This window comes from Maniola hyperantus, chromosome 1, assembly GCF_902806685.2.
Source record: "Maniola hyperantus chromosome 1, iAphHyp1.2, whole genome shotgun sequence".
Classification (NCBI taxonomy): domain Eukaryota; kingdom Metazoa; phylum Arthropoda; class Insecta; order Lepidoptera; family Nymphalidae; genus Maniola; species Maniola hyperantus.
In genome coordinates, this window is record NC_048536.1 from 142,599 (window position 1) to 165,391 (window position 22,793).

Here is a 22,793-nt window from a genome sequence, read left to right on the forward strand (position 1 = left end):
ATAGGTCCTACATGAAGAATGATAATTCAAAACTATGATGCATAAAAATAAATAAAAATCAGTTTTAGAATGCACAGTGATTTTGGCCTAAACCTAAAGTAGTTGGCCGGCGATGGGTTGATCATGATGAAGAAACTGACAAAGCAGTGATTTCTAAATATCTAACTGATGACCGATCTGCTCACAGCAACCTGCGTTTTGTTTGGAATCAAGGTAGAGTGGCGCGCGCTGCTCGCCGGCCTCGCGCTGGGCGGCTGCAGCAGTCGCGCGGCACCCGCCGCCTCGCTCGCCTGTCCCGCCCGCCCTGCGCGAGTGTCGCCGTGTCCCGCTCTCGGGCTCGTCCCTGCGTGACATTACTTTTGACGTGTTAACCTGTGCTGTGAAGTGCTGTTCCATGGTGAAGTTGTGTTGATGTGTGAATCGTCCCACTTCGGTCCGGGCCACCTCGGAGAGCCGGCACCGCTCGAGGTTGGTTCAAACTTATTAAACTAGATTTAACTCTAAACTCTAAGTAATTAAATGGTTCGACTAATATTTTAATTAAATGATGAAATTGTTGGACCGTTCTGCCTTTATTTTGTAGGTACTTCAAGTAACTCTTGACTAGGTATTTGATAAAAGGGATTTATAAAGTTTAGCTTTGTGAAATATTAAGCTTTCCTGAGTCCTGACTGATCTATTATATTATATCGGGTTAGATGTATTGTGCCGTTGGGAATACGGGTAAATCTGGTGCGGAAAGACGAGGGCATAAATAAACTATACCTACTGAATCTCAATGGTGAATAAGTAGATAAAAGGGTTTAAACATGAGGCTTTCTATTTGACTAGTAGGTCTGCCGTGTGCGTGTGTGTGTGTTCAACTCAGTGGTGTTACGACGAATTGTGCTACAAAGTACAAATCTGCTAGTTCCGATGACCTTGGCAATATTTAGAACAGCGTTTCCTGAAAATGCTACTTTGCCACCCATTTAGGGAATGGTTCTAGTGATATTTTTTTCCTTCTTGATTCTTTAATATAAATTAACATAGATCCCTTGTTAGTTCCACTAAGTAGGAATCAGAAGTAAGTAGTATTTTTTTGAATTTTCGAAAGTCTTTCGGGTAACTAGATTTGGATTTTACTTTAGACTTATAAATATTATGTCGTGGTAATAACAGGATATGAAACAGTATGTCTATATTTTAAGTTTAAACACAGTTAGGTTCCTGAATCGTAGTTAAAGGCTTGAACATAACGAAATTGAATTTGGAACAGAGGTAGGTAGATCTAGATACCTACTAGCGATGCGACGTAGTCAACCGCAAAAGAAGGATTTTGGGAAACCCAGTTGGCATTACGAAACACGCATGAACAAAACTTGCGGACAAAGTCGTAGACATAAGCTTGTTATGTCGACAAAGCCAAATTAATGTTCAAGAGGTTGAATATTATGCTTGTGTGAATGTTTGTGGCTTCAGGAGGCTACGTAGGATGAACACTTCGACTCTCGAGCGGCGACCACAATCTCCTGGAAATCAGACTCGGCGGTTGTAAAGTGTAATTTGTTTTAATATCAGAGACTCGGAGACTACTAATCTCGTTTGCCGTAAAAAATATTTTGTAATTAGCCGTAAAACGTTTTAGTGTTGAATTTTAATATAGAACTAGGCGATGCCTGCGACTTCATTCGCGTGGATTTAAGTATAATTTTTCCGAGATAATAGTAGCAATGTTGGTCTCCATGAATACAAGCTGTCTCTCTGTGCCAAGTTTAGTCAAAATCGGTTTAACGGATAGCCGTAGACAGGAATCGGACAGACACACCTTTGCATTTCTAATATTATTACTTTAGATTAATGTGGATCGCGACAAAAAAAAATATTATCCTAATATTATAGGTAAAAGGTGCTCAATTATTTTCACTTGAATTGTTTCGATGTACCTCTCTGAAAAGTTATTAGGTATTCTTTTCGTAAAACTCATAACACTTCAACACCTTTCTTGATTTGAAAGCGTTGAGTTGAAAATATAAAATATGAATAAATTATACCTATGAGATATATTTTATGAAATGCAATAAAAGTAAAGTTTCAGACATGCTCTAAATTACATACCAATGAAAACCCGTTTATAAGCGGTTTTATTTTATTCACTTCAGTTTTTGATCGAGGAAATTTTCAATTGGATAGAACTAATTGTTTTGGCCGTAATAGCCTAGTGGTTAGGACGACGGCTTCCTATATGGATGGTAGACAGTGGCGTGCACAGTGTTTGAAGCCAGGGTAAGCATTAGTTAAGTAGGAATGTGTTTACTGACAGGTCATAATGAAAAATATGCATTGAGCTATTACAACTAGGGTAAGCAGTGCATTTATGCCTCTATGACCTGCACGCCACTGATGGTGGAAGATTTGATCCCAGGCACGCACCTCACTTTTCGGAGTTTTAAAATATCAATTGCTTTAACGGTGAAAAAAAACATCATGAGGAAACCTGCATACCTGAAAGTGAAAGTTCTCCATAATGTCCTCAAAGGTGTGTAAAGTCTGCCGATCCACACTGTGCCAACGTGGCAGACTATGGCCTAAATAATTCTCATTCTGAAAGAAGAACCGTTCTCAGTAGTGAGCTGGCAATGGTTGATGATGATGATGATGGTTTTGGAGTATTGATGGGAAAAACAGTTTTTTGACCAATTATTTATGTACGTGTTTTAACTTAAATAGAACGGTCCATTAGGTATTCATAGTACCTAAGTAAAGAGCCTCAATAGCTCAACGGGTAAAAGGAGTGGACTGAAAACCGAAAGGTCGACGGTTCAAACCCCGCCCGTTGCACTATTGTCGTACCTACTCCCAGCACAAGCTTGACGCTTAGTTGGAGAGGAAAGGGGAATATTAGTCATTTAACATGGCTAATATTCTTTAAACAAAAACTCCAGAGTACCTACCTACGCCACGAGGGTGTATTCTGTACGCCCACGCCCACGCCCACGCCCACGCAGGTACAGCCTTCCAGCTCGTAGTTCGTTCGTCGGATTCCACATAATTAGTACACAAGTATCGCATTACCGCGAACACTCGGAGTTACTACATAAGCTCCGATACATTCCACACAACAAACCATTGCTTACTCTATTTTGCTCTACTTCACTAATTTACTATGTTATTGATAAAATAATAATGATGCCTACAAGTATGATAGTGGCTATATGTTACTCGAAGCGAATACCTACTAGTATGGTTCGGCAATCGCTTGTGGCTTGTGCTAGTGATGCAAGATGGTAACTGGATGGGGGTCCGTCTTTGGAAGTCTGAATTTGGCCTTTACCTTTCTTCCGTGCTGCAGAGAGCACGTTACAACTTGCAGCTGTCAGTCCTAGCTGTTATCACTAACATCTGATAACATTCAAAGACTTCTCACAGGATTTAAAAATACCTAACTCCACGCGGACGCAGTTCGCGAGCATCAGCTTCAGCATCAGCATCAGCATCAGCATCAGCATCAGCTAGTTTATAATATATGTATGAATTATCTTACTCTTTTTGTGGTAGAAAATATATCATGTAGTAGGTATTCAGAGGAGTAACTTAGTATAATAGGTACCTCTCTATACGTCACTATCATCAGCGGAAAGCAAAGCGCGTAATTAGCGACAAGGCCGGAAGCGCCCTCTGCGGGGAGTGTTGACAAACTCATTAATAACAATTAACTAACACGACAGATCGGTCTATCCGCTATCGTGATGCGGTTATATTCGATGTGTTCCAGTTTCGGTTACGCTTTTATTATGAAGTAAGTTTTTCATCATGAAGACACTCAAACATTTTACTATATTATTATTATTATAGCCTTTTTTTGTTCCTTAATAATGGTTCTTACACTTATTTTACTATATATCTTTCTCTATTGAAAAGCTTCATTAAAAACCTGTAATTATGATTTTTGAGCAAATAAACACTGGATTACTTTTATAATTTTTCTTCTTTTAATATCATTCATAATCGTCAACCGATAGCGGTCCACTGCTGGACATAGGTCTCTTGTAGGCACTGTCACACGCCACGTTCTTGGGCTGCCTGAATCTAACGGCTTCCTGCGACTCGTTTGTTGTCGTCTGTCCACCTAGTGGGAGGGTTTTCCAACACTGCGCTTTCCGATGCGAGGTCGCCATTATAGCGCCTAGGGACCCCTACGTTTACCAGTTTTCGAACTAGGTATGCACGAACTAGTTATGATTAACTGATATGATCAAATATAAAAGTCTTCTTAATTTTGAACGATTCCTCGCCGAGTTTCGACCGAACATAATATACTATGACATAGCAGACATAGCTGTACATTAGTCTCTTGAAAGACTACTTACTACTTAAAATTTCACGCTCCTGTAAGCTTGCGTGCACGGGCTCTCCGAAACTCGTTTGAAAACATTTGTGTAATGTGTAGTCTCCCAGCGTAACCCAACACAGCGTCTTCCGTACCAGGTCGCCTTCCTAGCACCCTGGAAAACCCAAGCCTACTATTGGTAGACCTCGAACTACGTGCGTCACGTTTTCCAACCACTATTAGTCAATGGCTTTCATCAGCGCCACAAGTAGAGCATTAAGAGCAAAGTAAGACGAAGTTGCATCAAACACATTAATTTCAATTTGGCGAGCTGCGACAGAATTGCCCGCTCTAAGAACTTCGCGAACTTGCTATTGCTTAGTTTACGGCGGTGTTCAAGCTTTAAGTTGACCCCAATAACTCGACTAAGTATCTTCGTTTGAACTGACGCAGTGATTGCGGTTTTGGTCTTATAAATAGGAAGGTCTAAAGGTGGTTTTCGGCATGGAAAGGATGGTAATATATAATCTGTAGTCTCTGTAGATCTGCTCTGGTCTGATCTAGTGAGAGCGGCTGGTCACTAGCTGCACCGCCAAGCGATTTAACGTTTCGGTACACAAATCAATTATAAATGGTTCCATTCAAACTACGATATCCCGTCCAAGTCAGCCTTCTGTCGGCTCTGTGCGCATGCCCAGTGCCCACACATATCAAGTTTTGTATTGGTTTGTGCGGGCATCATAATATTATTAAAACGACCTTTTGACCGGCTCAAACGAAATTTCATTCGTTAATGATGCATTAATAGTGTAGTGGTTAAAACGATCTCCTATTTGGGAGATTACGGGTTCGAACCCGGACACGCACCTCTTAGCTTTTCGGAGTTATGTGCGTTTTTAAGCGATTAAATACTTGTCACTTGTTTTAATAATTATTATGAAGGAAAACATCGTGACGAAACATGGTCAGTGTGGTAGACTATGGTCAAACTATTCTCATTCTGAGAAGAGATCCGTGCTCAGTAGTGAGCCGGCGATGGATTATTGATGATGATGATGATGATTATTCAACTGTACCACTCACGACGTCATAATGGCGTGGATTTTAATTATTTTTGATTAATATTGCGTGCTTGTTGTAAATCGAATGTCAAAAACAATTGTGGGCTTGTACAGAGAAATTAGAGTTATTCATTATTGTAGAGTTTAATTTGAATTGAAGCTCCCACTGCGCGCCTGGTGGCCTGCTTCAACTCAAATATAATATTATTTTGTTTTACTATTAGAGAGAGAGCCAGCGCGTGCCAGACCTTTGTTATTTCATAAAAGCTGAAAGTTTCTCAGAGTATTGTCCCCAACACTGGGAGAAACGTTTGTTTGGGTCAGGGTGGCTTTAGGGGATAACAGATTATCTATATGTATATAAAAGAAAAAGGTGACTGACTTTTGACCACTTCAGACTCGCGCACCGAGGTTCCGTAAAGTTTTAAATTAAACTGCGATTCCTCTTCCAGGCTAGCTCTCTTCCAGCCTGAGACTCACTTATCACCAGGTGAGCTCGCAGTCAAGGACTAATTTCTCAAAATACAATTTAAAATGTCCCAATTACAGTTAAGGTTCGTACGCACCTGAGCGGCGCGGCGCGGCGCTTCAGTCCGACTGCAGAACGCGTCACCTCAGGCCGCTCGACGGTGCCTACCGCACTACAACTTCAGTACGCGGCACCTCGCGTCACTTGCGCGTCACTTTTATACCCGTTCGCGTACGAGCGCGAAGCGCCGTGCCGCGCCGCTGGGTATGTCGCACTAGCGTCACTGCACTGCGCGTCGCTTCGCTGCGCTTCAAAATATTCTCTCCAGCCGTGCCGCGCGGCAACGCGCGGTGAAGCGCCGCGCCGCGCCGCTCTAGTGCGATATGCGCCATACAAAATGATAGAAATGATATTTTGAAGCTCTGTGCCGCGACGTGAAGCTCACTGAAGCGCCGCGCCGCGCCGCTCAGGTGCGTACGAACCTTTAAGTAAGGCTCTCTCGCCTAATTACAAACATAAAGTAGTCTACGTGAGTCGAATGTTTCGAGCGTTCTAATTTGTAAGTCAACTGACGTTTATATATAATTAGATACACAGAAAGGACATTGCTATAATTATTTACTTGACAATTTTTTATTTGTTTCTTAAATAATCTTGACAATAAAAAACAACTACTTCGTATAGTACGCGGCAGAAAATAATGTACATCGACCTTTAAAAGGAGATATCAGATTTGTGGAGCATTGTCTCTGTCATTGAGACCGACAAAACGTTACATCGGTATGAATGACAGAGACAACGCTCTACAAAGCCGAAATGTCGATGTCTAAAGGCCGATGTACATTATGTTCTGCCACGTACTGTACATATTTTAATTCATCATCATCATGATCAACCCGTAGCCGGCCCACTACTGAGAAAGGGTCTCCTCACAGTCTGAGAAAGGTTCAGCAATACTTCGCCATGCTGCTGGCCAACTGCGGACTGGCAGACCGCACACACCTTTGATATACAATGTAAGGGTGATAAATTGGGCGGAATAGAAATATACCCGGATACGGAATAATCTACCACCTTACAAAGATTAGAGGGAAAAAAAATAATTTTAATTTACTTTACTTGATCTATCTACCTAGTAAAGAATAGAAGCTAGCCGTGGACTCCCTTGTAATGCATATGAGGTGTTATAAATGAAATTTGCTAGATGTTAGGCAAAATTGTTTTTAATGTAACTTTTACCGGGGTCGCTTAATACAGAATGGTGGCTAATAATGCTTAGTTATTCTAGCTTAATGCCAAGACTTAATTTAGATACATTAGAATGACTTAGGTAGATAGTACATAAGATCTATGTTTTAAATTTAAGATGCCATTGGCATGGAATAGACAATGACACAGTAAAATTCATAAAATTGTTTCAAAATAAAAGCTCAGTAGTAAAGACAGGGTTCTTACTGTACACATACACTAAGAAGGTTCACTAAACTGTTCCAGGATACAAACATTTGCTTACTTGTAGGTGCGAAGACTGCAATGTAGCTGGACGGCATCGGCCAAGATCCAAAACTCAATTTATTTGATTCTTCACAACCGAAATGTTTCATTACAAAGATTTTCACCAAGTCTTATCCATAGAAATTAAGTTGCCAACGTGAATGTGCAAAAGAAATAAATACGAAAAACGGAAACTAAAAACGGAAACGCAAACGGAAAACGGAAACTAAACGGAAACCCTGCAACAAAGAAAAACAAGATTATAATTTGTGCTGTGTGAAAATTTCGACACGTGGAATTTTCCCGATCAAACACAACTCACCTATTGAACTCCTGGCCACCAATGGTTTTCAGGGGTCCCCCACAACCCATTATCCTCATTTATTTGGGAAGGTAAAATAACTGGAACTGAAAGGGAAAATCATGAAATTAGGATTTTCTCTAACCAAACCGCCATTTTGTCGAATCCACATTACTTGATTTTTCACTCACCATAATTGATGAAACATTGAAATACGTTAGGATGATTAAATTTATAACTATTGTATTTTCCCAGGCGAAGCCATGGGCGAAAAAGAGTGAGATTTTCCTGGAACGAAAAAAATTCGTCTTCACATGTTGACTCCAGAAAAATTCTAAATCTCACCAATCGGTGTTGCCTGACGCAACCCGAGTGTGGCCGCTCTCATTTAGTTTGATCATGAAGCCAATTCATTTTTGAATATTTGCGGAACCTAAGGATATATTATAAGAACCGTTTTGTTAATGACTTAACAATAAACAAATGATATTATGGTTTTATTTAATTATTTTGTTTTATTTTTACGACAATTGACAACGAAGCAAACGCCATCTATTGTGGCTCGAATGAACTCTGAACATCGACCCACGCGTAGTTCTGCACCTTGATGCTAGGTGGCACCAACATACTTTGAACAAAATAGATTTTAATTAAAAGCGAGACGCCAGTTAGTAGTTCAAAATTTACAACGTCACAATACTTCCCCTCCTACGAAAAGGTTCAACAGGTTGAACCGCGCTGCCCTCAGCGTCATCCAACAACTACTAACAATTTGCCTGAAACAAACAAACAAAAAAAACACAGAAGTTACGCGTGAACGCACATCTACTACTAACAAGGAAAATTGTCTAACAAAATAAATATACTGAAAACAGTGTAAGGTTTTATACATTATACTTAACTACACAACCCTAACTTCTAAAAAGAATATATACAAAAAAACTTCATGGTGTCTAAGACACTTGAGTGGAAACATCTTGGCATCATTCTTCAGCTGACTGATAGAATGCGTCTAGGCCTACGGTGGTTCACTCTTTTAAACTACCATCGTAATATTTGTTACTCAACAAATACGGAAAATCTGGTTGTGAACGGGTCCATCTGATATGGCAACCGTTCTCTATCCCATTCGGAAAAATAAAACCGAATCAAAATCGGAATATGAGAAAAAAAAAACGAAATAACTCTCCTAGAAAATAGATCTCGGAACAGAATCGGAAAAATAACAGAAATGATCCATTATCTAGAAGGAAAACGAAAACAAAACACAAAACCCCCCCTTTTCGTTATCCCCAAAGTACGATATTTGCATTTTTACTTTCTCAACCGGTTGGTCTACCACAAGCATTCCAATCATCACATATTCATCCCTACATACATCCACTACATTCATCCTCAACTGAACCATGGTAATGTTACTGTTAATTCAGAACATCACTACACTCATACAAATTCCTAATTGAATATTGATAACTTAAATATTCAAACAGTTTAGACCAAACTAAGTAATGGCAAATATCTACTTCTTAATATCCTTAATATGCCAAGTGCCTATTGGGTGGTTGTCAGCTACTCTAACTAGTTCGTAAACCAAAGGTGACAAAACCTTGACAACCCTGCACTTTTCATACTTAGGTGCCAGCTTAGCTGTAAAAAAATTTGTAGCGTCGCTTTGTGGATAGGTCTTTTTCCACACTATATCCCCAACAGAATAGCTTGCAGACCTACGCCTTAAGTTGTAATGCGTTGCATACTCTGCATGAGCCTGAAACAAATTTCTCCTAACCTGACCAAATATGTCCTCCAAAGTTCCAAACTTTCCTGCGTATTCCTCCCTTGGAATTCCGGCCTCGTACTCCTTATCCGTGTCCTTATAGAAGGAACCATTTAAAACCGGTTCTCTAGCGTGGACAAGGAAGAACGGGGAGAATCCAGTGGATTCATTAACCGCACTGTTTATGGCGAACTGGACCTTGTACAGGTTTTCGTCCCAGGACCTGTGGTTATCTTTCACAAAAGCGGCTACAGCAGTCATAACAACCTTATTGTACCTCTCAACAAGGTTAACTTGCGGAGTGTACAGTGGTGTGTAGTGTAATTTCGGAATATTATAACGCTTAATGAGATTACGGAATTCAGATCCTGTAAATTGGGACCCATTGTCCACAATCACAGTCTCTGGAACACTATGGTTCAAGAATACAAAATTCTCTAGCGCTTTAACAACAGCGGCACCTGTGGCACGCCGTAACGGAAACAACATTGTATATTTCGAAAAACAACACGTCACCACAAAAAGAAATGTAAATCCTGATTTAGACCTAGGCAAAGGTCCGACTAAATCAGCCGAAATGACCTGAAAAGGTCTCTCGCAGACTTTAGGCTTCCCTAGCAGACCTGGAGTGGCTGATGTCGTGTGTTTATACGCAGAGCAAGTATCACAATTCTTAACGTACTCAACCACGTCCTTATACATACCACGCCAAAAATATCTGAGGGATAATCTGCGATGAGTTTTGAACACACCAAAATGACCTGCAGTTGCATCTGCATGGTTTTGTTGCATAATTCTAAGGATGTCGTTCTTGTGGACTACCTCTTTCCAGTCGAACTCACTGAGAAGCTGGTATTTACATTTACTGTAACGATATAGTTTATCGTTCAAAATACTAAAATTCGGAAAATTTGCTGGATTGATTTTACAGCCATTAAATGTTTTGTCATACCAGTCATCTACCAAAACTTGTTGACTAGAGTTATCATTACGATCACCAACTACATCTACGTGTATGAGTCTCGACAAGGTATCCGGAACTACATTATCACAACCCTTCCTATGTTCGATAACAAAATTATACTGTGATAATCTACAACCCCATCTGGCGAGTCGTCCTGAGGGATTTTCTAAATTTAAGAACCACTTTAGGGATGCATGGTCTGTGATAATTGTGACTGGCTTGGAACCAAAATAAGCCTGAAATTTCTCCACTGCAAAAATCACAGCTAGAGCCTCGCGTTCCGTCGCGCTGTAATTCCTTTCGTTTTTATTTAGGCTCCTACTGACATACGCAATGGGATGATCGCAACCATCGGTTTCTTGCGTTAGCATACCGCCAACACCATATGCAGAAGCATCACAATGTATTTTGAATGGTTTTTCAAAATTCGGTACCGCAAGAACAGGTGCGGTTACCAACGCATTCTTCAATGTATTAAATGCTACCTCTGCCTGTTCGCTCCACTCAAATTTAGGTGCGTTCTTTCCTTTACTCGTTAGTCTATTGAGTGGTGCAGCGATGGTTGAAAAATTCCTAATAAAGCGCCTGTACCAAGAACAAGTGCCTAGGAAAATCTTTACCTCCTGTGCAGTTTTTGGGGTCGGAAAGTTCAAAACTGCGGCAACTTTTCCAGGATCTGTGCGTAAACCAAATTCATCCACTATATACCCTAAATATTTCAAAGAGTTTCGAAAAAAATTACATTTATCAAAATTTATGGATAGTTGAGCCATTTTTAGTTTATCCAGAACTCTGTTTAATAAAATTAAATGGGTTTCAAAATCAGCAGAACAATAACAATATCATCTATATAACAAAATACTATTCCATTTTCAATATCACTACAAAAATTTTGATTAAATAACTGGTCCATTAACCTCTGCTGTCGTGCTGGTGCACCGCATAGGCCAAACGGCATGACTTTAAATTTGAATAACCCTCTACCAGGAACTGTAAAACTGGTTTTTTCCTGAGAGTCGTTAGCTAACGGAATTTGCCAGAAACTTGAACTTAAATCAATCGATGATAAAAACCTTGCCTCTTTCAAGCTATCTAGAATTTGTGGAATGTACGGTATTGAGTATGAATCCCCCTTTGTCACTGAATTTAATTTCCTGCAATCTAGGCAAAATCTCCAGTCTCCATTTGCCTTTTTCACTAAAATTGCTGGGTTATTCCAAGGGCTTTCACTCGGAGTAACTACGTCTATTTCCAGCATCCTATCTAACTCTTTACTTAAAGCTTCCTTCTTTTCGGGAGAAAGTGGATATTGTTTTATTTTTATTGGCAAGGCATCACCGGTGTCAATAACATGTTCAATTAATTTTGTTCTACCCAATCCAATTTTCTCTGAAGAAATATTTAAAAATTTATTTACTACAGATTGGGCTAATTCTTTCTGTTGAGATGATAAGTTTTCAAAAGAAGTGATGGTATGAATTTGTTCATTATCAATCGCACAAATATTGTAAAATTGAGAAGGTGCCTTAATTAATTCTAAAATATCAAAAATGCCAGGGGCTAACTGAAATGTTTTCCAAAAGTCACAGCCAAAAATAACATCCGCTATTATTACAAAAAATTTTATTATGTGAGTTACGGAATTATAAGTAATCGGAATAAACATATAACCCATGCAATCAAGTTTGTCTCCATTTGCCACTGAAAATGTGGTATCAATACTGCTATGCAGTTTATAACCGAATCTCAAAAAAACCTTGTGCGCCTGGTTACCCAAAATTGACGCGCAAGCACCGGAATCTAGTAAACCTGTAATCTCAAAACCGTCAACAAAAACCTTTAAATGTGGCCTAAAGTCTCGTTTATCCACTGAATACAGAACTGTGTCAGGTAAAAGGGATGTTTTGTTGTTAATGACCAAGTTCTTTACTTGTGTCTCTGCACAGTTCTTACTAATTAGTTTTTTGAATTTTTGTCCGGAGCGGGTTTACTAATCGCCTTTTTACTACAACTTGGACATGTCTTTACTGTAAAGTTCTGACGTCCACACGAAAAACATCTAATAAATTTCGGAACTGTCCTGCAAAATTTAAAGGAATGGTTACCCTTGCCGCACTTGTAACATAGTTGTTTATTTGTTTTCGTAAAATTAGTGCCTTTACTTGTATCAACCTTAGGTGCAGGTGTGACTGAAAGTGTGTTTATCTGTTTTGTCACTTGTTTGTAAGCAAACTCTGAACTTAAAGTTGCCTTACTGTTAGTAGGCTCAGAAAATAAGGCGGAACGCTGCCTCGCAGCCTCTAGTTTGCGACACTTTTCCTTCAACATTGCGACAGACTTAATGTCAACAAGAGCTAATTGTTCTGAGTAAAAAGGGCGAATATTATGTAATAAAATTTGTAACTTTTGTTCTTCGGAAAGTGGTGTTGACAACCTTGAAAACATGCAAAACATTATAGCGAAATAGATAGACACAGGTTCTTCAGAGCCTTGTGTTCTTGCTCGAATTTCACCTAGCAACCTGTAGTCATAATCTACTGCATCAAATTCCTCTAAAAATAAAGTTTTCAATTCTGACCAAGACGAAACTTGACATTTGTTGCCTCTGTACCATAACAATGCTCGGCCTGTAAAAAGATGAAATGCAGAAACAAATAATTTTCCATCTGAAACGCCATAAGATCTTTTATATTCCTCAACGCGTTCGATGAAACTGCGCGGATCACCCTGTCCGTTGAAATGTAACTTCCACTTGGCAACATTTTTATCACCAGTGCAGTCAACGGCGGTACTCTCGGAATCCAGTGATTCGTCGTGAGACGACTCATTGTCAGCATCTAATCTGGAAATCAAACTCTGCAACTTTGTATGTAATTCACTCTTCCTACTTATTAAGCTGAGTTCGGAACACTGTATTCTCAAAATTCTAAAGTACAAATGTGAAGCTAAAGCTTTAGACCTACAGAGGGCATGTCTATCTTTAGTGTCAGAACACTTTTTTAATAAATCTTCTAAGTCTTGAAGTTTTTTAGTAATAACCCCTAACTCACTTTCAGAAGTGAAATCCGTCTCTAAAATTGATTCAGAAGGAATTTCCTGAATTAATTGTTTTAACTGTTTCTTTAAACCTAGCACTGTAGGTGCTGGAGTTTCGGAACGAATGGATACCTCATAACACAATTCGTCCTTCAAAAGTGAATGAAACTGGGCAAAAGTCTGTTCCATTGTGTTAAGTCAAAACACATTTAACAAAATATCGAGCTTGTGTAACTGTCTATGTTTAGCCTTATACAAATTGGTTAACACAAACACAAAAGAAGTTATTTAAACTATTAAATATACACAAGCAAAATACACAACAAAAACAATATTCTTAAGTCTATCCTAACCTATTTTATCAATTATGTTCCTATTCCAAAATATTGTTAATAATACAAGCACATATTATTACTATAGTAAACAAAATATAACAAATAAAACTTCCCAAAATTGAATAAATGATTGTAAGGTGCAGTATCACCTTTATGAGTACACAGTGTGTTACAACCTTTACAATTACAAAAGTAAACAGGCAACAAAGTTGCAATGAACTCTGACTAGCATATTATCTTTCAAAAAAAACAAAGAGATTGTGCAATGGTTTGATGACTGTTACTTTACACTTTTAACACATAACCTAAAATACAACAAAATCTGTTTCTAAATGTCACTTTAAACTACCAGCATTCACTTAAACTTAACATGTTTTGTGTGTGAAGTAGCTTTTATCATAACCTTAACACAGCTCTAAACAAAATTTCAACAAAATAATGAAGTATCAAGTCACTGAAAAAAAATTGTTCATAACTTCATACTTGAACTTAATGTAATCTCTGAATATAGTTTATATATTTAGTTTCACAAGTTGTAACTCTTAGTATTTATAAATGTATGTGTGTAACTAGTTAACAGGACATAGCGTTTCAAAACTTTAATTATACTAAGTTACCGGAATTTTCAAACATAAGATGTACTTACTATTGAAAGCAATACCCAACAACAACTCAGTTAAGCAATGTTTATTACTAAACTGAAGGCAAACATTCACTTATACACCTCCAAGGTAAGTCAAATAACATAATTGAACGGCATAAACACCATTTATAATGTGTTAATTAAATAAGAAACAACCACTGTTGGACTATACTCAGAAAATTACTTAAACTATCAAACAAAATTTCTAACTATTAGTTATTATTTAGTTAGTTAACCATAAAAAACAGCTTAGTGCTCTTTGCAATGTGTCACTACTTAGAAAATTGTACAATCAGCGGAGTACATTTCATAAAATTCACAAAATTTCTCAAAATATACTGAAATAACTATATAAAAAAACGTTCGGGCGCCATTTGTAAGGGTGATAAATTGGGCGGAATAGAAATATACCCGGATACGGAATAATCTACCACCTTACAAAGATTAGAGGGAAAAAAAATAATTTTAATTTACTTTACTTGATCTATCTACCTAGTAAAGAATAGAAGCTAGCCGTGGACTCCCTTGTAATGCATATGAGGTGTTATAAATGAAATTTGCTAGATGTTAGGCAAAATTGTTTTTAATGTAACTTTTACCGGGGTCGCTTAATACAGAATGGTGGCTAATAATGCTTAGTTATTCTAGCTTAATGCCAAGACTTAATTTAGATACATTAGAATGACTTAGGTAGATAGTACATAAGATCTATGTTTTAAATTTAAGATGCCATTGGCATGGAATAGACAATGACACAGTAAAATTCATAAAATTGTTTCAAAATAAAAGCTCAGTAGTAAAGACAGGGTTCTTACTGTACACATACACTAAGAAGGTTCACTAAACTGTTCCAGGATACAAACATTTGCTTACTTGTAGGTGCGAAGACTGCAATGTAGCTGGACGGCATCGGCCAAGATCCAAAACTCAATTTATTTGATTCTTCACAACCGAAATGTTTCATTACAAAGATTTTCACCAAGTCTTATCCATAGAAATTAAGTTGCCAACGTGAATGTGCAAAAGAAATAAATACGAAAAACGGAAACTAAAAACGGAAACGCAAACGGAAAACGGAAACTAAACGGAAACCCTGCAACAAAGAAAAACAAGATTATAATTTGTGCTGTGTGAAAATTTCGACACGTGGAATTTTCCCGATCAAACACAACTCACCTATTGAACTCCTGGCCACCAATGGTTTTCAGGGGTCCCCCACAACCCATTATCCTCATTTATTTGGGAAGGTAAAATAACTGGAACTGAAAGGGAAAATCATGAAATTAGGATTTTCTCTAACCAAACCGCCATTTTGTCGAATCCACATTACTTGATTTTTCACTCACCATAATTGATGAAACATTGAAATACGTTAGGATGATTAAATTTATAACTATTGTATTTTCCCAGGCGAAGCCATGGGCGAAAAAGAGTGAGATTTTCCTGGAACGAAAAAAATTCGTCTTCACATGTTGACTCCAGAAAAATTCTAAATCTCACCAATCGGTGTTGCCTGACGCAACCCGAGTGTGGCCGCTCTCATTTAGTTTGATCATGAAGCCAATTCATTTTTGAATATTTGCGGAACCTAAGGATATATTATAAGAACCGTTTTGTTAATGACTTAACAATAAACAAATGATATTATGGTTTTATTTAATTATTTTGTTTTATTTTTACGACAATTGACAACGAAGCAAACGCCATCTATTGTGGCTCGAATGAACTCTGAACATCGACCCACGCGTAGTTCTGCACCTTGATGCTAGGTGGCACCAACATACTTTGAACAAAATAGATTTTAATTAAAAGCGAGACGCCAGTTAGTAGTTCAAAATTTACAACGTCACAACAAGTAAGCCCTTGACTGCAATCTCACCTGGTAGTAAGTGATGATGGAAGCGGGCTAACCTGGAAGAGTATAGTTGTTTCTAAATGGGATCGTACGCTAAATCACTTGGCGCTTGCTTTGCCGGTAGGGTGGTAATTAGCCACGGCCGAAGCCTTTCACCAGACACCCTTCACCGTCAAATCAAGTGATATTTAACTTAGTATGAGACTAATACTTATAGCTACCTACTATTGAAAGCCAATACTAATATTTTGTAATAGAATAAAATAAATCATGTTATTATTGTAAGAAAACATTTTATAAATTCCATCGATTTACCATTGAATGCGATTTGTTTCGGCGTAAGATACAACCTCAGCATCCATTCATCTTGTCGCTTAGTAAATACGTCGTGTCACGAGTCACGAGCCAATCGGCAAATCAGGCCAATTACGAGCTACGTGACTTTGTCCCCACTGATTCCATTTATTTGTCGATGACGAGGCGACTTTGTAACTCCCGGTCTGAGCGATAACCAACTTTCATATAATTGTGATGGAAAGGGTTCTATTTATTTGATGAATAGAGGTAGGTGCATAATATTTGTCTGCGTGGATTTAGATTTTAGATTAGACTAACTTATGCCCGCGACTTCGTCCCTGTAGACTACGCAAATTTCAAACCCCTATTTCACCCCTTTAGGGATTAAATTTTCAAAAATCCTTTCTTAGCGGATGCCTACGTCGTAGTAGTATCTGCATGCCAAATTTCAGCTCGATCCGTCCAGTAGTTTGAGCTATGCGTTGATAGATCAGTCTAGTCAGTCCGTCAGTCAGTTAGTCAGTCAGTCAGTCAGTAAGTCAGTCACCTTTTCCTTTTAAAAATTTAGATTTAGGTAAAAAACCCGTAGGAAGTTTTTGAATTTCTGAACATGAACGGAGGAACGGATCGACGAGTTTTTTTGCATTGATTATAGTTAAACATCTATAGAATAACATAGGCTATTTTTGCATTGATTATAGTAAAACATCTATAGAATAACATAGGCTATTTTTGCATTGATTATAGTTAAACATCTATAGAATAACATAGGCTATTTTTGCATTGATTATAGTTAAACATCTATAGAATAACATAGGCTATTTTTGCATTGATTATAGTTAAACATCTATAGAATAACATAGGCTATTTTTGCATTGATTATAGTTAAACATCTATAGAATAACATAGGCTATTTTTGCATTGATTATAGTTAAACATCTATAGAATAACATAGGCTATTTTTGCATTGATTATAGTTAAACATCTATAGAATAACATAGGCTATTTTTGCATTGATTATAGTAAAACATCTATAGAATAACATAGGCTATTTTTGCATTGATTATAGTTAAACATCTATAGAATAACATAGGCTATTTTTGCATTGATTATAGTTAAACATCTATAGAATAACATAGGCTATTTTTGCATTGATTATAGTTAAACATCTATAGAATAACATAGGCTATTTTTGCATTGATTATAGTTAAACATCTATAGAATAACATAGGCTATTTTTGCATTGATTATAGTAAAACATCTATAGAATAACATAGGCTATTTTTGCATTGATTATAGTTAAACATCAATAGAATAACATAGGCTATTTTTGCATTGATTATAGTAAAACATCTATAGAATAACATAGGCTATTTTTGCATTGATTATAGTTAAACATCTATAGAATAACATAGGCTATTTTTGCATTGATTATAGTTAAACGTCTATAGAATAACATAGGCTATTTTTGCATTGATTATAGTTAAACGTCTATAGAATAACATAGGCTATTTTTGCATTGATTATAGTTAAACATCTATAGAATAACATAGGCTATTTTTGCATTGATTATAGTAAAACATCTATAGAATAACATAGGCTATTTTTGCATTGATTATAGTAAAACATCTATAGAATAACATAGGCTATTTTTGCATTGATTATAGTTAAACATCTATAGAATAACATAGGCTATTTTTGCATTGATTATAGTTAAACGTCTATAGAATAACATAGGCTATTTTTGCATTGATTATAGTAAAACATCTATAGAATAACATAGGCTATTTTTTAACCCGGAAAATCAAAGAATTCCCGCGGGATTCTTAGAAACCTAAGTCCACTCGGACGGAGTCACGAACATCAACTAGTTTACATGTATAATGAAAATTGTATCAGTTGATCCGTGAAAACGTAAGGGACAGAATTACACAAACTTTCCAATTTATAATATTACTTTAGTATGAAAAAACTTGTTCAATAGCCTTCTTGCTTTTGAACTGTACAGATCGCTGCTTCAATACAAAAACGACACAAATCAAATAAAAGTAAATCGTTTTTATTTCAAAAATGATTTTTTAAGACGAAGATTTTATAGATATTTTTATTTTTACTACTTTAAAATATTATCTTAGTTGTTTTTATAAGGTGGCATGGCCATCTTCATCGATTGGTGTTATAATTTTTCTAGATAAACGAAGCCAGTGGGGAAAAAATGGATTTAAGCATGGCAACACTTAAGTTATAACATATGTATCTCTATATATCATTAAATGCAGCTTTTTAATACGCTTTTAATCCATACTAATATTATAAATGCGAAAGTGTGTCCGTCTGTCTGCTAGCTTTTCATCGCCTAACCGTTCAACCGATTTTAATGAAATTTAATACAGAGATAGCTTGCATTCCGGGGAAGGACATAGGCTACTTTTTATCCAGGAAAATTAAAGAGTTCCTGCGGGATTTTTAAAAACCTAATTCCACGCAGACGAAGTCGCGGGCATCAGCTAGAGATATATAGCATGCATATAATTGATTAAAGAGCGCAAAGCTATAGACAAAAAATATATTTCAAAACTTTCAATAGCTCTCCTGTAAAAAAGTGTTTTTCGGTTTCATGACATTTTTGTATTGAAGCAGCGAAATATTCACAATGTGATATTATCAAAGTTGTAATGGGTCTCTGAAGCGAACGAATCGCCATCAAAAGTTGAGAAGCTCCTACAGCGTCGGCTTTATCGTTCATTCGTGTGATTTGACGCTATCGCCGCGAAATTCTCTCGCGTTGTTCATCTTAACTTTTATCGTATCTACGGAGTTTATATTCTTTCATCTATTTATGACACACTAGCTCCAGCTAACCTGCCCAGGTGATAACTTGATTATTTTTTTGCCGTCCCGATATATTTTTATGCCGTCCCGATATATTTTTATCTTGGGCGAAAACTGCGCAACATGCAATTTCGTTCCCAAATTCTCGAGAAAGACAAATGGCTACTTACGATAATTTTATATTATGGAAAAAACGAAAGAAAACTAAGTCATTCTAAGAAAATGTTTTGATAGCTTATTTTCATGAATTAAGTGGCAAATATAAACCATTTAGATTTGTGATTCAGTTATGTCTTAAGTCTCTATGTAGCTACCTATGTAGGTATGTTGTAATTAACATACCTATTTCATTATTTGTTTTGTGGTCTACTATTTCCCACACCTATGTATTAAAAAACGTCATGTGATAGGTACACGATGTACCCACCCTTGTACCACAATGTACTATTTCCGTGAGACCGACAAAAGAAATAGCTAGTACTAACTAGAACAATTAGCTACATTACACAAACTAATCGGCAATTTATTGGATTGGAACTAATCCCGGCTCATCATCTAAGTGCTTCTTAATCCTAACTATTATTATTATCTAAATATTACCAACTTAGCAAAGTTTGTTATACTTATTGTATTTATGAATTCACGGTGATAAAATATTCACGATTAAAAAAAATCTGTATTTTCAGACTGAGTATAAATACCAGCACTTTGAAAGAACGCAATTTTTTTCGCAATGACTTCAGTAGTCAATACAATAATGTGCAAAACAAACAAATTAGTGTAAATTATAATAAAATCGTTTCCATTATAATCAAACTAACACAGTAAAAGATGTTTTACTTGCCGGTAACTCTCATAAGGTATTTTATAATACCTACAGAACTGTTCGCGTTTAAACTATATATCGTGAGTGAGCGTGCGCGAACTGACTCCTTGAGAAAGGACCCCGGATGGGTTCGAACTTCGAACCTAGTCGGGCTAACGCCGACTAAACACGTGAGTACAGCCGGGTGACAAATATTACCTACAGAAATAATAATGATAATTTTTTTTTTTTTTAATACAATAAAACTTAAAGCTAGCCTTATCTAATTACTATATAAATCATGACCGCGTGGAATGGTGCCAAGAATACTGGCTGCATTTCCGCGCTGGACAGCCAGGCTGATCCGCTGCGCAAAAAATGAGCCAGCCCTTCTGTCACCATAATGATAATTAAAAACGTTTTATCTGAGAGTAAAATAAAGAGTAGAGAGCGTTAAATGCACGGAGCTGAAGTCAGCGTGTGATGTCAGTACCACATTTACGGGAGATTGTTTTCAACTGCTGTAATAGGGGTTTTTAAGCACATGCTTCACCACAGGCACACCTGATGGAAAGTGGTGCCTGAGATGGGATGCGTTTACCTGGAAGATGCCCATTCACTCTAGTTTTAAAATTGCCCGGATTGTAAGTACAAAGAATTTATTTTCTTTCACTACCGGGAAACTTTTTGGTACCTAAATAATATTTAGAATAAAGTAACAAACATAAAAATCACTGAGAGGATAAAACAAAATATTTAACTTTATATAACTCAAACATTCTTTGAATAAATTGAATTCGTTTCTCGTTTCAAAACTCTTATTGCCAGTTGTGAAGGAAAGGGTTATAAAGCTGAAGTGCAATAAACCCCCTACAAGCCTGGCAGGGGAGGAATGGGGGGGGGGGGGGGGGTGAAAGTTTGAACTTTTACTGATGATAGTAAATCTGATATTTTATGATGCCTTAGTGTTTATAGTTCAGCCAATAATATGCTCCGATGGCAGTTTTAAAATACATTTAATATAGTCCCTGCGAATAAATCGAGTAACCTAATATGCGAGAAAGAAGTACGGTGACAAATAACAACTATTAATTATTTCGTTATTGAAAAATAAAAGCCGAAAAAGTATAGAGCAGATTAATTAATTACTTGTAACAACTTTTAGGATTTCGTAAATTCTGAGATTTCTAAGTCTTTCAACCCAAACTCTTGTATCGTGTAAGCTAGTTTACACAGATATTCCCTTTATAATGTAGACTACGGAAAACGGTGAATTTTCCAAAATTGCCACAGAATAGGAAATAAAGGTGGAAAGATATGTTATTGCCGAGCAAAGCCGGGGGCGATCATTTATTTTATTTATTTTATTTTAGTCAGATACAAGTTAGCCCTTGACTGCAATCTCACCTGGTGGTAAGTGACGATGCAGTCATGGGATTTTTAAATTATAATTGTATGCATAAACAGCTCACCGCAAGCAAAAAACACACAAGCATAATATTGTACTGGTAGGTAGGACGTGTAGCTGCCGCTGGCCAACAGAATATATTATTAGGTAGAAGCGAGCAAAACAGAAATGTACATAGGTACATAGCGTGACGTCAACTGTGTTAAATGTTCAAATTCCCAGATTATAGTAAAGCTCGCATTAAAAGGAAGGAAATGGGAAGGAAGGAAGGAGGGCGTGTATTTTATTTTATTTGAGACAGCTTTCGCTACATTTAGCAATGTGTGGGGTGGGTGTTGTGCGTCTGTGCGTCTGTGCAGCACGATGAATGCCATGTAGGTACCTACATAGGTACATTCAGAAAGATCCAACTTAATCTTTTCCGAATTGTTTAAAATTCTGGTTGAACGAGATAAAGTCAACACAATACGTTTAAGTTAAGTACCTACTCGATTGCTTGAGTGGAGATGATTCCTTATTCATTTAGTGAAAAGTTTCTTAGGCTTAATAAGTTGCTTGCGTTGCTTAATGCGAAAGTGATTAAGTACCGTTAAATTACGTAAGAATATTGTTCAGTCTTTTTATTTGAAATTATTACCTACAATAAAACTTAAAGCTATATTCTATTCACTAGCTTTAACGAAAACATCGTGAAGAAACCTGCATGCCTGAGAGTTCTCTATAATGTTCTCAAAGGTGTGTGAAGTGTGCCAATCTGCATTTGGCCAGCGTGGTGGACTATGAACAAACGTTTCTCATTCTGAGAGGAGACCCGAGTTCAGCAGTGAGCCTAGAATCTACAATTTTAAAACTGAAACAAGCTCAAAATGTCGTAAAAACGCTCACGAAATTGCTAAAAAGTCACGAGCAGGAAATATGGGGCTAATCTAGCTCACCAGTCGGCTAACTAGCTAGCCTAGCCGAGCGGGGCTAATTACAGGCCGGGGAAGAGATTACTGCGGGGCGACGATTGTTTCATTTGCACTCCTGTCGGCCTACACAGTACACTGGCGCTTGCGCTAATCCGCCATACTTTATTGCCTTTAGCCTATAACTGCCTGCAGTCAGCTCTCCCACTGGATGAGGGCCACAAAGGCACTTTAGCTCTACATATTTGGAGTAGACATACTATTTGTAAGTCGGGTCAGATGATCGTTGGCTCACTACTGAG

The 22,793-nt window shown here is 37.3% G+C and overlaps 1 protein-coding gene across 2 annotated transcripts in view; it reads left to right on the top strand.

Moving 5' to 3' along the window:
- Positions 1-279: 279 nt before the first annotated feature.
- The window catches only part of LOC117982342 (neuroligin-1-like), a 178,330-nt gene continuing 155,816 nt past the window's right edge, over positions 280-22,793 (top strand). For both annotated transcript variants that reach the window (XM_034968700.2, XM_069500593.1), the window contains exon 1: positions 280-468. The gene's annotated coding sequence lies outside the window, so the exon portion shown is untranslated. The remainder of the gene's footprint in view (positions 469-22,793) is intronic.